At 46.8% G+C, this 15,297-nt stretch overlaps 1 protein-coding gene across 2 annotated transcripts in view; it reads right to left on the bottom strand.

Annotated features, from left to right (window-relative positions):
• Window positions 1-15,215, bottom strand: part of NKTR (natural killer cell triggering receptor) — a 1,715,190-nt gene extending 1,699,975 nt beyond the window's left edge. For both annotated transcript variants that reach the window (XM_069647908.1, XM_069647909.1), the window contains exon 1: window positions 15,024-15,215. The gene's annotated coding sequence lies outside the window, so the exon portion shown is untranslated. The remainder of the gene's footprint in view (window positions 1-15,023) is intronic.
• Window positions 15,216-15,297: the final 82 nt, after the last annotated feature.

The following is a 15,297-nucleotide window of genomic DNA, read 5'->3' as shown; positions in this document are numbered from 1 at the left end:
TCCATCAATTTTCCTGTTGTCATTTTTACTGGATTCCAGTATATGTTGATAATCGGTATATATCCCCAGTGTTTATCCTCCTCATTTGCGTTTTTCAGGATGGTTCCCTGCACAAATTTGGATTTGTGCACTTAATCACTGATAATACCATGTTTCTTATCGGCCCGAGTACAGTCTACCATTTAGATTTTTTTCCTGCCGCATTGAGTAGGATTGTAAATGCATCACTCAGCGGAGACTCGCACAGCCAGGTTTCCTGTAGACAAAGAGATGAAATGCCTCTTTCTTTAAACCCATTTTATGCACAAATCCTTGTGCATTCCAAGAAATAGTGGAACCTTAACGTGATCTCCTAAATGCATTTAGCTAGTGGTGGTAGGAGATGTCCTCCTCTCTGTTAAGATTTAGTCAGTCTAACTCTTTCGAATGGTGTCCTTCGTCACATTTTTTTTTTTAGAAACTCGTTCCTTTGCTCGTTCAGAGAACTCCTGTTTTTCTCTTCACTTGTGACTTCACCCATTCTTTTCTCATCTGCATTTTGACTAAGCCTTGATAGATCATAACCGAGGCAGAGCAGAGCTGCTTTTGCATCTAGTAGCGTACTTTGGATGACTGGGGAATTCACACGTAAGATTACCCAGTCTGAACAAGCTTCTGAGACGTATTCTACTATACCAATGTCGTCTGATGGTAATGTTCTCGATGAGGGGACGAAATGTAGTAGTTTCATCACGTTCTGTCTGTTTAAATTAACTTCATTTTTCGGGGATAACATGTTCGAGTTGTAATTTTCCATTGTCTTCTCTTGAGAGGTCACCGGTGGAATTCACAACTCTACACGAATCTCATCTCCTTCGTTCTTGGGACTTGGTGAACATTCGATTTAAAATCTGAAATGGATCGCTTTACAGCTCTCTCTTTCTCATGTGGCATCATGTTTCATTTGCCCCTGTCTAACCTCCTTCGCTGTGCCATACTCCCGATCATTTTCTTGGGCCACTTTTAGATTTCCAGAATTTCCTTTTAACTCGATTTTTCCACATGCTGTTCTGTCCATGTACGTCCTATCCTCCGCCGAATCTTGCAAGAAGATCATTGACCCTTCATTGTCGTCCAGGTATATAGACACATTTTCAAGTAACTAATTTTCCTCCATTAAACTTTTTTCAATGTTCTCCTCCTCCAACCTTCATCTTTTCTTTACATTGGCTGACAGATCACTTGTAGGGTTCTCCAAGACAACTGGCTTCTGAAAGGAGTTACTGTTATCTGGCCTCCATTTGGCATTCACATGTTGGAATAAAGTTTTTAGGTGGAGTCCTCAGGTTTCTAATGAATACTCTAGATACATTTCATTTTCCTTTATTTTTAATATTTGCTTTCGCCGGCCTTTCTTTGTTTGCTTCACTCTTGATTATTCCCCCGACTTTCCATCCGTGCAACAAATGCCATTCTTTTTTAAGAAGATCCCAAAGCTTAGTGGGGTTTTTGTCTTTGGAATTGAAAATTGATTTTTAATATTTTCACTGGGGTTGAGGATGAGGATTTTGGCTGTCGTATATTGCGTCTGCGCCACAATTTTCGATTGCCGCTCTTTGGGTTAATGTTTGTTCCGTAGCCACTTCACCCACCGTTTCCTTTTCATCCTCCCTTCTGTCAGTCAATCTCACACTCAGTTCACCTGGTATTCATTTTGGAAGTCTATATTTCCCCTTGAATGTTAGACACGTTGTATACTTGTGTGTCCATAAATTAATTTCCACCATTCTTCTCGGGTAGAAGACTCCTTTTACACAATCCATTAGTATTATTGACCTTTCCAAATTGCTCGAGCTTGTTCTCGATTCCTTTAAGCGAGAGAATCTCACATTCACCCTCGTGTTCCACTTTTTTCGGTACCATTATTTCAAAGTTGTGTCTCATCCATTTTGTGAAGTCTACCACTGCCTCCATTAAGTCCGTTTTTTCTGCCAACTCATTTCTTACCATGTCACTTACCATTTCGCAGAAGTTTCTGCTTCTACATAGTCTTTTTTGTACATTTTCTGTGAAGACTTTATGTATAAGAGTTTGGAGTGCACCATCGTAAGTAGAGTCTCATGATCTTTTAGGCTGTCATTTTGAGATTCATATAATTTTATAAAACGTGGACAATGAAATGGTCAGTGCCACCCTCACGCTTTTGTGACTCTGTATACCAGCAGCTACTGATAGATGTCCTTTGGTCCGCTCTTCTGAGCATGCCTGTTGAATGCCACTGGGTTGGCATGATGAGTCTGTGCAAGATGAATCGGACGTACAAGGCTGTAGTCCACTAGTAACTCGTTCTCTCTCCTGATCTTTAGCCGATTCACAGTTTGACATTTCCCCTGTAGTTTTCGGGAGTCTTCCTGGTGTACTTGTTGGTGCATTTGTTACGATCTTCCTTCCCCCTCCAGGCGTCCCGTTCATTGGTCTGTTTAGGTAGCTTATTGGTGACTGGCAGTGATCCTTCAGCCTGCTCATCTCTGACACCAATGGGCGTCTGTCGCTGTTAATTGATCTGCCGCTGTTAATTGATTTCTCAAGATTACAAAGTCAGAGTGCAATCGCGCAGTTAAGCGTGCCTCTCTTTCCACATCCTCCTTAGAATTAACTGCAGATGACTTCTCTGCTACGACTGTCTCCTTGGGTCTCCTGGTGATCACTAATTGTGATGAGCAGCTCTTTTCACTTTTAGTATGCAACTAGCACAAAGTCTGTCGTGGATTTTTAAATGCCTCTCGTTCTCAGACAACACTTGATCATGAGACTCACTTCCTGTTAGGATGGATTTCTGAACTCTAACCTGGAGGGCAGAGGTTCAGAAGGCCAGCCTAGTTTCTTGGAACAGGGTAACCTCTGGACAAACCAGACTAAATCAGGGTATCTATGGCAGGCGGTTAAGACTAGGTCTCAGGAGGGGCGAGAGTGACTGAAGGAACTCAATGAGCACACAAAGCAAGGACACTTACAAATTACTCCAGACAGGTGTTATATCAAAACTATAGACACATTTATTACAAGGCCTTTGTAACAGACCATAGCAAGCACAGTAACACTAAGTAAACCAAGACAACACTATCAATACAATGTATCTAAGACCATTGGGGTCTAAAGGGGTTAAGTGCACGAAATATGTCAACAACCTAGATGGGAAGGAAACAGGCAGTGCAGATAGTCGTTAGGCCCCCTCGACATCGACAACACACCTAACTGAGAGGCAGTCCAAGCCCTAAGAAGAGAGGAGCCTTGTGCTCAATAGTACATGTAATGCCAACGCACGCAGTTGTTCCAATGGGCAAAATAGGGTTATTCAGGGGTCTCTAGCAGCTCGGGAAGGTGGATCAGGCGATGAACAACAAGTTCCCACTAATCAGGGAGGACCTCCACTTGAAGGCAGAGGCAGTTCCAGAGTGCGGGATTGAGTTGCTAGTTCGCACTAGCAGTGGAAAGGAGAGGGGCCCCCAGGGGCCACTCGTGCGTAAAAGGGGCCCTTGTGCCAGGGGCCACCGGTTAGTGTTGTAAGTACTCACCGGTCCCAGGCGCACTTGGACCCAAACTTAACCCATTCAGTTCACTCGGGTTGCAGGTTCGAATGCGGCAAAAATGACGTATCTGCGGCTTTCAGTTCCTGAGCTACAGCGATGATTCCCAAACGGGACAGTGGCGATTTCTCCGCTCCGGGTGGATTAATCGACCGAGTTTCACTGCAGCAGGCTTCAGGGGCAGGAGGGTCACAAATACAGCGTACTTGCAAAAGACGTTGCCGTGGCAGGGCGACACGGTAACCGCGTGTACTCCGTTCCTGTTGCACTCGTCTCACTTCAGACCTGGGAAGGCCAAGTGTACGAAATTCGGTGTGAGGGTGCCGGGGACACAGAGCTAGCAGTATACCAAGTTTCGAGACAGAGCAAAGGTCCTGCGTAAACTGGTCAGCCCACTGGTTGGCCCAGGGACACTTCCGAGAAAGCTTACTTGCAGGTTTTGGTGAAGGTGCAGAGAATAGTTGGTCCCACTATTCCAATGGGTCGAAGCATCTTCGCAGACCTTCTAGGACGGCCAGATGCAGAGGGGTCCCACGGGACGACAGCGGGCTCAGGGTGCCAAACCTTCCAGGGGGTCACCACCAGTTCCTCGACTCGGCTTCGTAGTCGCACGATACTTGGATCCTATCCTTTGTTCAGTGAGAACTCAGGAGATCGGCATGGTAGGGGTGCTTCTGGCCTCCTCTCATCCAAAGTTCCGTTCGTGCCAAAACGGAGGGGACCCAATGGGAGATCTGCTCACAAGCACACACTCCATACTTGGACCAATCACGTGGTCCCAGTCATTAATGGCACTCCAGACTTTCTGGCACCTAGGATGTGTATTGGACTCAGACGTTCCAGCCCACATCCTGGAGGAACACAAACAAGGCATGCAGAAGCCCGCGAAAGCATTGGGTTTCACAGGAAAGTGCATGACCAAATAAGGACTGACCCAGGTCGACTCGACCTGGGGAAGGTGAAGGGGCAAGATGGCCAAAGGACAGGACAAAGACCCTCGTGGTATGGCCATTTTGGAGCCAATCCACCTATTCGTGCCAAATGCGGTTAACATGGCAGGAAAGTGTTAAAAATAATGCAAAAAGATAGCTGCCACCAGTCCTGTCCATGACACATCTGCACAGTTCATAAAAAGTCCACCGAGAGTGTCTAGGGCCTTTGGAAAATGACTATAGGCCCAAGTGTGCTGTATGGTAAGATACATTGCACACTTGTTACATGGTGCACAAAGGTTGCAACATGGGAAAAGGACTAAGGGAAACAAAGTCTCCCAGTACTAAATGTCTTAAGGGCATGTCAGTTTCCCCATAAAAGTGAGCGAAAGCCCAGAGGAGTGCAGCTGAAGGCATCTTTTGACATTTGCAAGCGCTTCAGGCTGTGCACCGCCACTCACATCATTTTTGTTAGTGTCGGAGTTGTTGCCATTGTCGTCATAGTATCTGCTGTATCAGCATTGTCAACTCTTGTCCACGACGCTGGCTTCCGCGTACGTGGGCACACCCCCCCCATTTCGGCTTCAACCGTTACTGCAGTCACCAGCTGCTTCATTCAGTCGGATCCGACAGGAAATTATGGAGCTATGAGGCCACGGCACACACTGCCTGGCTCTGGCGCGGGTGTAACGCTCACCTGATTCCCGTAGAGGCGCGGGTCTTGACTGGGCGTATACCGTATCTTCAAAGGTGATGTGTAACACACGGCTGGCTCTTTGGGCTGGACCTCTGTGCACTGTATGTCTGGCTCGAAGGGTAAGATGTCTGCAGATAGAAAATGTGGGATTAATGAACTGGGTTATTGAATGTCTCTCTTCTTCCCTTTCTCTTCTCCTGTAGAACCCCAAAGGTTAACGCTCTCACCTTAGGTAAGTGAACGCCGTGCTCTCCATCTGCCTCGAGGCAGGGTGCTGTAACCAGTTTCTTCACTGGATAAGGGGAGCAGGCCTCTTGACTTCAGAGGACTGCTGTCCGTCGTTTACTGCACGAACGGTAAGTTTCGAGTAATTCTAATGGCTTTAAAGTCTTTAGTAATGATGTCTCTTGTTTTGCAGGGTTCCGGCGAGGGCGGATGGCGGGCTGAAGTGAGTTGAAGATGGAGCCCGTGTGATGAATAGAAGCGCCTGGAAGCACGTAAGTAAGCGCTTGTTGCCTGCTTCACGATGCGCTCTAACTGTCTTTTTATTTTGCAGGTACAAGTTCGGGGCGGCTGCAGGGTCCCGGAATACCCACTGGGTTAGATGTGGAAAAGAGTAATGGCACGTGAATATTAAAGTTCCCCAATGTCTTTAAACGCACCTTGTTTTGTCTTTCAGATGCGGGATGCAGCGCCGAAGGCCTCCGGAGCGTGCGAAGAGTTGGTAAGCTTTTGTCTTTCAGATGCCGGAATGCAGTGTGAAGACCTCCGGAGCGCACGAAGAGTAGGTAAGCCTTTGTCTTTCAGATGCCGGAATGCAGCGCGAGGCGTTGGTGACAGCCGATGGACCAGGTAAGTGAAGAGCTGTCACTGAAGACCGTAATGCTAACCTGTTCTTTCTTGTCTTTATAGGTGTTGCTGAAGACTGGATTCAGAATGGTAAGCCTTTTCCCTTAGGCCCAGGATCAGATGCAGAAGACACGATGAGCGTTCTGCTGCTGAGGATGCAGAATAACGCAAAGCAAGATTCATCCATCGGGTGTGGTTTAAATAGCCTCCTGTAGTGCTTAGGTGTCTCCTTCCACAGCCACGCCTAAGAAAAGAGTTCCTGCTTTCCAGAAGAGTTCCAGTGTTCTGAATCTAGGGAGTGGCTCCTGCCCCACCCAACAGGAAAAGTAGTTCCAAACAGAAGAGGATCAGAGACTCAACTGGCAGGCAAGTAAGCAGCATGGTCTGCTGCAGGTAAGTCCACCCAAGCATTATGAGCCCGGCGCTTCCAGCGCTGGGACTGGGCATATTTATGAGCCTGGTGCCACTGGCGCCAGGACTGGGTCCAAAAGGTCCCAATTGGGACTGGTTGGCACTCGGAACCTGGGTTATGGATCTGCTTCCAAGGGAGTTGGGAAAACCCTGACCTTTTGGAAGCAGAGATCATGAAAGCGGGAGGGGGGGCGTGTAGGGGGCTTGTCAGGAGGAGCAGCCGCAGAGGACTCAACCAGCTTTCTCCGCTAAGGCTAATAAACCCCCTGCAAGCCCCCTGCAAATACGCCCAAACGCTTCTGAAAAAACACTTCCAATGCACACAATGAAAGAAATATTTGACTTAAACCACTAGAAAACTGAGGTAGCCCAAGTTGTAGTGGATTATAGTACCTTCATCTACATAGATCTCAACAAGGAGACCGTCGGACAGGACATCTGGCTCTTCTCCAAAACACCACAGAAAGACTCCTCTCCCTCAAACCTTGGGACCCAATCATGTCAGCCTTGAAAATTCTAAAACAGTCCCCTAGCAAACAGAAAGTCATCTTGGAGACCATTTGTTCTCTCCGCAAGACCAAGCGGCCCCTAAGTAACCTTGGATCTATCCCTTTGCACTTGCTCACCTGCCCGAATTTCTGCAGAAAACTCGACACTCCGTTGCAGCCTTCCGTCTCTAAATATTGGAACAATCACCCCTTGGAAATCAAAAAAGGAGTGTTTTAACCATTTATGTAGCAATTTTAAACCTTGGTTGTCAGCGTCAGTACTTCAAGACATTAACACTTCCCTCCGACACCCTTCCTGTAATTTGTTTACTGTTTGTATACTCACACCTAGGGAAATCTGCTCGAGTACACTTATTACACATGGATTTGTTATTCCGTCCAGAATCTCTTTGCTATACAATACCGGTTATCTACACAACTTCAAAATAACTCCTTATAGAACAATTTACTTTTCGTCCGAGGTAAACACCCCTCTACTCACAAAACCAAAACAAATGTGTGCTTATGGGATTCTACCACGTAGATCACCCTTATTTGGCAGGTCCAATGTGTCAAAAAAAAAAAAAAAAAAAACACCAATAGTTGCCTCACTCCTCAATGGTTGACCTTCTACAACATAAGACTTAATACTCGTTGGCATACTGGGTAAAACAAGTGTATCAATTATCCAGTGAAGGGAACAAGATTAACGGGAGACTTGTTATTAAAGTCAATCAAACTGTAGCCGTAGAAACACATGTGGACTGGACATTGATGTGTCCATTTTCTATTATTATTGACAATTTACTTGTTTTGGAGCCAAGTCTCCTTTCTGTTCTTGTTCAGGTGGGCTGCGCCCTACGTGGTATGGTAGAGGCGGGGTTACCGCCAAGAGTTTGGTCATGCATTCAAATAAAAGAAGATCAGACGTATAAACTGGTTCTCTGTGATTTATTATACGGACTCATTCTTGTCAGATTGCAGTGTAGTTGTGATACAATTCACAACATAACGATGGCGACAAGGATTATTTAAAGTGCGCCGACACGCATCCATCAGAAGGCAAGGCACCGAGTCCCCAGCGTTCGGCGTGGGCCGCAACACTAAAAAAGCGCATACAACGCTACCGCGCCGACCCAAGGAAGATTCCATCTCGCATGCCTCACTCGCAACGTCGGACAAATCACTCGCATCAACTGTGCCGCCACGGAGGAAAGCAGTACTACGGAGCGTTTCCATTCCACGCTACGCGCTGCCTCGCAGCAGGCCCCTCATGACACTGACACGGAAGTAACTGACACGAACGTCGCAATCAGCACGAGGCACGCGTTAAAGCAAGGCAAGCATTCTATTTCGTCCACAACAACTCATTAAATACAGCAACACTCTTAAGCACCATAATTAAAGACGTGTCACAAAACAGGTGACAGCATTCACGTCCAGTCTCTGATCTGTTCAAGCCAGTTACCGTGTCGGAAGGCAACTCTGACAGCAGGCTTCAAAGCCCCCAGGCCAGCTCCACGCCATGACATGCTAACACCAGGGAAAAGGGAACACAGAGTCCCTACAACTGCAAGCTGTGCCTCACTTTAAAATGTCAGACACCAGCAGCCTGGCACCCAGGTGGGCCAGGTGCCTGAAAGAACCTCACATCTATATAGATGCTTCTGGAACGAGAGAAGAACGCCGCTTACGTGGTATACTACATTCGCTGGGACCCACAGTACGTGACATATCTGAAATGCCTGAAGTTAATACAGACTCATTTCAAGGCATAATTGACTCATTAAATACCTACTTTGCACCATTAAGAAATGTCGACATACGAAAGACATTTTTCACATCACCACGCAAGAAGACAGCATGGACAACTTTATAATGAGGTTACATAAAAGAACCACATACTGTGACTGACCAGTACTCGACTGATTAAGCTTTCAAATCGCAAGATGTGGATCGCCACAATTTCACACAAAAATTCCTCCAGAAAAGCAGAACATTGGAAGAAATACTCCTACTGGCAAGGGCCGACTCAGCACTAGCATTATCACATGGCAACATCACAATCACGCAGACTGCCACGGCAGCCACGGTGTGCCCCATTCGCACTCCAAGCGACACGACAGAGCAAAAGAAGTGCTACAGGTGCAGCTTCAGATTCCATCTCGTGGGGCCGTGTCCCGCAATAGGTCATCACTGCAACAAATGTGGCGGAGAAAACCACTTCAGTCCCTCTGCAAAAATATCAAATTCTTTCAACCAACAGACTCTAGCAGAGAATCCTGGAGACACGATGGTCAAATTTCAAGGCGGGAAAGCCTGTGCCCTCGCACAAGTCAATTTTCTACACCCAACAGGTGTCGCTTTCACAGCTCATCACGTGATCAAGCAACCACAGCCCGACCAGGAGAGACAGCTCCAGCCGTCACAGGAGCAGACATGATTCTCAGCGAAGAAAACAGAGACAAAGAATCCGATATCTAGACGAATCACCACAGGGGGAGACATTTCTCTCACTCATCTTCATCCAGCGGGGAATCGCAAAAGGGCGTACGTTCATGCCATCGGCAACAACGCAGCAATCGATTATAGCCCAACATTTTTGCTTCAATTAAATGGACAGAACCTAGAGTTTCTAATCGACACTGGTTTTACAGTAAATTTAATCAACGACTGCACCTACAGGTCTCTCACCAAAAAGTAAGATCTGAAATAAGCCGACAAGCTAAGATACCCATACGGCTCCAACAAACCACTCAACTGCCAAGGCATGTTCACTGCCACGTGCCAATACAAGGACCAGTGTAAAAAAGGTAAAAATGTACATCATCAAGGGAGAAGTCCCAGGTGGAAGCATGCTAAGCTTCAAAACAGCAATACAAATGGGACTCCATCACATAATGTACCAAATCATGTCCGCTTACACCACCAACTCGAAGAACATGATTCAAAAGATGTTCCCTGTCCTCTTCAAGGAATTAGGCAGATTAAAGCACAGGCAAATTAAACTACACATCAACCCACAAATACCACCGACGGCTCAACACTACCGTGGCATTCCTCGCAACATCCAGAGACACGTAGAGGATGAAATTCAATCATTACTACAAGACATTATTGAGCCAGCATCTGGGCCAACGCCATGGTTATCACTGATCGTACCGGTGCCTAAAAAGGACAACAAAACTAGCATATGCATCTGCGTAGACATGCGGGCCCCAAGTGTGGCCACTGAAAGATAACGACACCTTGCCACCAGAATGACAGATATGATGCACCTCTTGCATGGTGCCAAAGTATTCTCCAAGCCGGACCTGAACAAGGGCCATCATCAGCTTGAGCTTCAATTGCATCCTTTGTCAAGGTACATCACCACGTTCTCAACGCATCTGGGTTCATTCAGATACAAAAGACTCAACTTCGGGGTGTCATCTGCTGCTAAAATATTTCAACACGAAATCCATCAAATAATCAAACATATTCCAAACTGTCTAAATTATAGCGATGACATGCCGATATTTGGCACCACTGAAGAAACACATGACACCCTCAGAAGGGTATGCATGGCGCTCAAAAATGCACATTTTACACTCAATCCAGACCAATGCGAGATCAGCAAAACCACTCAAGTTCTTTGGACACATATTTTCGAACAATGGCCTGCAACCAGATCCAGAGAAGGTACAAGCACTAGTAGATGCTCCCACCCCCACATCAGCAGTACGGTCGTTTTTCGAGGGATGGCCAGTTACTGCACGAGGTACATACAAGATTTTGCATCGGTAAGCACCCCTCTCAGACTCCTCACGGGAAAGAATCAGGAATTGCAGTGGACAAACAAACGCGAAGATGCATTCCAGGAATGGCCTACTATGACCCCGAACATGACACACAAGCTTACCGTAGACGCCGCCCCGTGGCACTAGGAGCAACTCTGGCACAATCAAAACCAGGAGCACCGCCCAATACACCAAGACGCATAGTGGCATATGCGAGTCGCAGTCTATCGACCACCAAATGCACCGATTCCCAGCCAGAAAAGGAAAGCCTAGCAGTAGTGTGAGCCTGCGAACACCATCATCTGTTTTTATACGGCCGCCCATTCACCATTATCACTGACCATCAGGCGTTCGCCACCATCTACGGCAAAACTACTGCCAAAATGCCACCTCGAACAGCCAGATTGGGGGGGGTGGGGAATTGAGGCTACAGGAATACTCTTTCAACATCAAACACTGACCGGGGAAAGACAGCAACCCAGCGGATTTCCTGTGCAGGTACCCACTCCCAGGAAGAACGTCAGTCAGTGAAGGTAAATCAGTACATCAACTACCTTATAGGCAATGTGCTCCTGAAATCCATCACTGCAGCCCAACTGCTAGAAGCAAACGCGGGGCGATGGACTGATCAAAGCGGTTCAAGAGTGTTTAAAGTCCAGTCTGTGGCACAGGAGACGACACAATAAGCAAAACCTATCAACCAAAGAAGAAGAGCAGTTACGCACCTTCAAGCTCATCCGGCACGTGCTATCCACATCTCCTGAAGGGTTACTAATGAAAGAAAACAGATTTGTCATACCATCCAGTCTGCAAGACCAGATTCTAGCCATCGCTCACTCAGGACACCATGGTGGCGATATCAACGAAGCGACAACTCAAGACCAAAGTGTGGTTTTCTAAAATGGATGAGAAGGTAGAAACACTTCTGAGCAAGTTCATTGCATGTCAAGCAGTTGCTCCACGCACGTTCCCAGCGCCACTAAAACCCTCTGAAATGCCCCTACAAGTTAGGGACGAAGTGGCGGTGGACATGTTTGGACCTTTGGCAAACGGGAAATATGCACTAGTAATCATTGACGAAAATGTCTCGCTTCACGGAAGTACATCTCACCCACAAGTGCTCAGACTCAAACTTTCGCAGACTACGGGATCCCATCAACGGTGAAGTCAGACAATGGGCCACCGTTCAGTGGCCACAACTTTCCAACATAGAAAGATCACGCCACTGTGGCCCAAACCAACGGGATGGTAGAAAAATTCATGAGTAACCTCAAACGAACACTTCAAATCTGTCCCATCACCAATGGGTCATTTGTGCAAGCCATCTGCACGCTGCTGCGGGAATACAGAAACACGCCCCACAGCTCAACAGGCGAGTGTCGGTCAGCCTTAATGTTTGGCCAGATCATACGGACAAGACTCCCACACACCTCAAGTGCCATGCTGCCCGCCACCATCATTGACGGCCGACGGGCAAAAGACAAGACGAAAATGAAGGAATACACTGACCACAGGAGACAAGCGAGACCGAGCCTCATCCAAGTAGGCGATCAAGTACTGGTCAGACAACCAAAATGCCAAGGACACCCCGGCATTCAAACATGAACCCATGACAGTAACCCATACATAGGGGTCCATGATAATGGCGGCTAGCCCACAAGGAACTGTCACAAGGAATTTCTCATTCTTCAGAACCCTTAAAGGAGATCAAGAACTCGGGATTCCCTCCAAAGCTGCAGCAGACGAATCATCAGACAGACTGAGTATAGAGGAGAAGACCGAGATGCAGATGATAGTGACAGTGAGACTACTCCCATCTTGGCACCCTTGCCGCCACACAGCCCTTCGAGGAGGACAATACGCAAACCCTCCAGAGGGATAGATCCCAACTAACCATTTAAGCGGGGGAAGATGTGTCCCTTTTCTATTGCTATTGACAATTCACTTGTCATGGAGCCAAGTCTCCTTTCTGTTGTTCTTGTTCTGGTGGGCTGCGTCCCACGTGGTATGGTGGTAGAGGCGGGGTTACCGCCAAGAGTTAGGTCATGCATTGAAATAAAAGACGATCAGATGCATACTCCGGATCTCTGTGATTCATTATACAGACTCATTCTTGTGAGATTGCATTGCAGCGTAGTTGTGCACAACAAAGACTGGACTGAGGTATTGTCAATCCCAGTAACCTATTTCCTTTAGCTTGATTAGGTTGAATTACGCATGTTTTTGTAGTGTTGCATTATCCACATTGTCCAATATGCAGCTCTCCCCCCCGCCTTCAACATTTCCCCAATTTGGTCTTGAGAATGCTCTGCCTCGAGCAACTCCATGTACACCCATATATTTTGTACTTACAATTTCTTTACAAAAAATATGTAAAAGAACAAGGACAGCCACTTAATAAAAGCTGTTCTTTTGCAGACTAATGATCTAGCACAAGTGGATTATTATGGTTCTCTAATGTACTGCTATCCTTAGTAAATACACAAATTGTGACACCCAAGGATAACGCATTGTCTTTAAACCTAGACTGCAATCAATAAGCGGCAATCGGCTTAGACTTCTCCAGTCAGGACACCCCCACTCTTTGTACACATTTGTTAATGGCCCATAGTCCTGAGTCTGGGTAGGGCTCTCCCTCCCGTATCTTCGAGCAACTCCACGTCTGTAATGTCTCCCCTGGAGTAGTTTATGCAGTCCCTCATTTGCAGTTTCCGACATGGTACTGCCTCAATGTTAGCACCCTTGCCTGCATTTGTTTTGCGCGTGGTGGGGGGAGAAATTATCTTTTGATATTTACAAGCACTTCGGGCTGCGCGCTGCCACACCTCTTTTTTGTTAGTGTTGTTGCCACTTGTCATAGTATCTGCTTTATCAGCATGGTCAACTCTTGTCCACAACGCTTGCTGCTGAGTACGTGGATGCCCCATTTTGGTTTCAACGTATTACTGCAGTCACCAGCTGCTTCATTCAGTCAGATCTGACAGGAAATTATGAGGCCACGCAACACACTCCCTGGCGGGGGTTTGGTAGGAGGCGCAGCCGCAGAACACTCAACCAGCTTTCACCGCTAAGGCCAATAAACCCCCCCCACAAACATGCCCAAACACTTCTCAAAAAACGCATCCAATTGCACACAATGAAAAAAATATTGACTTACACCACTAGAAAACTGAGGTAGCCCAAGTTGTAGTGCACACTACACTAGATTATAGTACCTTCATCTACACAGATCTCAACAAAGACCATCCAACAGGACAGAAGGCTCTTCTCCAAAACACCACAGCCAGACTCCTGTTCTCCCTCGAACCTTGGGACCCCATCATGTCAGCCTTGAAAATTCTAAAACAGTCCCCTAGCAAACAGAAAGTCATCTTGGAGACTATTTGCTCTCTCCACAAGACCAAGCGGCCCCAAAGTAACCTTGGATCTATCCCTTTGCACTTGCTCACCTCCCCAAAGTTCTGCAGAAAACTCGACACTCCGTTGCAGCCTCTGTCTCTAAATATTGGAACAATCACCGCTTGACATCGGAAAAGGAGTGTTTTGACCATTTATGTAGCAACTTTAAACCTTGGGTGTTGGCGTGAGTATTTCAAGACATTAACACTTCCCTCCGACACCCTTCCTGTAATTCGTTTACTGTTTTTGTTTGTATACTCACACCTAGGGAAACCTGCTCGAGTACACTTATCACACGTGGATTTGTTATTCCGTCCAGAATCTCGTTGCTATACAATACTGGTTATCTACACAACTTCAAAATAACTCCTTATAGCACGTTTTCGTCCGAGGTAAACACCCCTCTACTCACAGAACCAAAACAAACGTGTGCTTATGGGATTCTACCACGTAGATCACCCTTATTTGGCAGGTCCAATGTGTCAATCGATTGTAATGGAAATACTACCCCCAACAGTTGCCCCACTCCTTAATGGTTGACCTTCTACAACATAAGACGTAATACTTGTTGGAGTACATGGGTAAAACAAGTGTCTATCAATTATCCAGCGAAGGGAACAAGATTAACGGGAGACTTGTTATTAAAATCAATCATAAACTGTAGCCGTAGAAACACATGTGGACTGGACAGTGAAGTGGGAAAAGTCAACATAGTAAACTGGAGTGGAAATGGGCAGGACGAACCCTCTCCCATTCGCACCAAATGTTCCTACATGTGAAAACGGCTAAGAAAGCTCCTCCACACCCTCTCAAGAAAGGGCTGTCCAATATCTACTTTTTTTTAACGTGGCAGACCACTAGAGTAGAAAAGGAAATGATATCGGGACACTCTCCCTTATTACCTGATCCCCGGGCTTTCGGGCCCCTCGGTGACCAGGGGGCGGGGGGTTCGTTCAACTCCTCAGGAACCTTGTCCGAGCAGCTCAAACGTCCGTCAGAACGGACTTCAGCGACTGCGCATTAGCTGCGCTTGCCGGCGACATTGCAACTGCGTCGCACGTCCATCACAACCTGCAGTAGAATTAGTATCGCGAGAGTTTAAAGATCGGCTTGGAAGGACATGCTGTGTCTAAACATGTCAGACATGTTGGAATGGGAGGATTAACCCCTGCTATC

This window comes from Ambystoma mexicanum, chromosome 2q, assembly GCF_040938575.1.
Source record: "Ambystoma mexicanum isolate Mex_15411 chromosome 2q, UKY_AmexF1_1, whole genome shotgun sequence".
Classification (NCBI taxonomy): Eukaryota; Metazoa; Chordata; class Amphibia; order Caudata; family Ambystomatidae; genus Ambystoma; species Ambystoma mexicanum.
Note: the sequence above shows the minus strand (reverse complement) of the source record. Positions and strands in the feature narration are given on the sequence as shown.